The sequence below is a fragment of the Microtus ochrogaster genome, linkage group LG9 (genome assembly GCF_000317375.1).
Source record: "Microtus ochrogaster isolate Prairie Vole_2 linkage group LG9, MicOch1.0, whole genome shotgun sequence".
Classification (NCBI taxonomy): Eukaryota; Metazoa; Chordata; class Mammalia; order Rodentia; family Cricetidae; genus Microtus; species Microtus ochrogaster.
In genome coordinates this window covers 16,940,162-16,940,753 of record NC_022034.1, presented here as the reverse complement: position 1 = coordinate 16,940,753, position 592 = coordinate 16,940,162, and the positions used below count along the sequence as shown (strand labels likewise).

At 78.7% G+C, this 592-nt stretch overlaps 1 protein-coding gene across 2 annotated transcripts in view; it reads right to left on the bottom strand.

The window, feature by feature from the left end:
- The window catches only part of Zbtb2 (zinc finger and BTB domain containing 2), a 21,461-nt gene that overhangs the window by 20,493 nt on the left and 376 nt on the right, over positions 1 to 592 (bottom strand). The window contains exon 1 of one of the 2 annotated variants that reach the window (XM_026787446.1): positions 300 to 355. The exons of the other annotated variant lie outside the window; for it this stretch is intronic. The gene's annotated coding sequence lies outside the window, so the exon portion shown is untranslated. Of the gene's footprint in view, positions 1 to 299; positions 356 to 592 lie in introns of those variants that run through there. 2 annotated transcript variants of the gene reach the window in all.

Here is a 592-nt window from a genome sequence, read left to right as displayed (position 1 = left end):
AGGGGGAGGGGAGCAGCGCGCGCGAGAGCCGCAGACAGCGCGAGACCCGAGGCCGGAAGCGCGCGTGCGCGCCCCCGCCCGCGAGCGGGAGGCGGAGCCGGAGCAGTAGCGGCAGCAGCTGTAGGAGCCGCTGCAGCTGGGAGACGCGCCAGAGAGGCCGGGCCTGCTCCGGTCCGACCGGATCCCTCCCCTCCCCCTCCCTGCGCCCTCCCCTCCCCCAAACCCACTTCCGCAGCTCGCGGCCTGGCCGCCGAGGCGGCGACGACGACCACAGCGGGAGGCGACGGCGGAGTACGCACCTGACGGGCCCGGCTGGAGGGGCTCCGGCGCGGGACCGCTCGCCGGCCGCCGCCCGCTCCGGACGCCCTTGGCCGCGGCGGGCAGCAGGGACCGGCGACTGGGACCGGAACGCGGAGCGCCCCCTCCCCTTGCGCCCGCCCTCTCGGCTTCCGTCCCCTCCCCCTCTCGCGAAGCCCCGGATGGAGCGGCCGGGACTCGCCGCTGCCTGGCTGCCGGGATGGTTTTGTCAGGCGGCCAGAGCCCCGGCGCCAGGCGCAGTCGCCGCCCCCGCCCCGCGGGTTCCCCCCTCCCC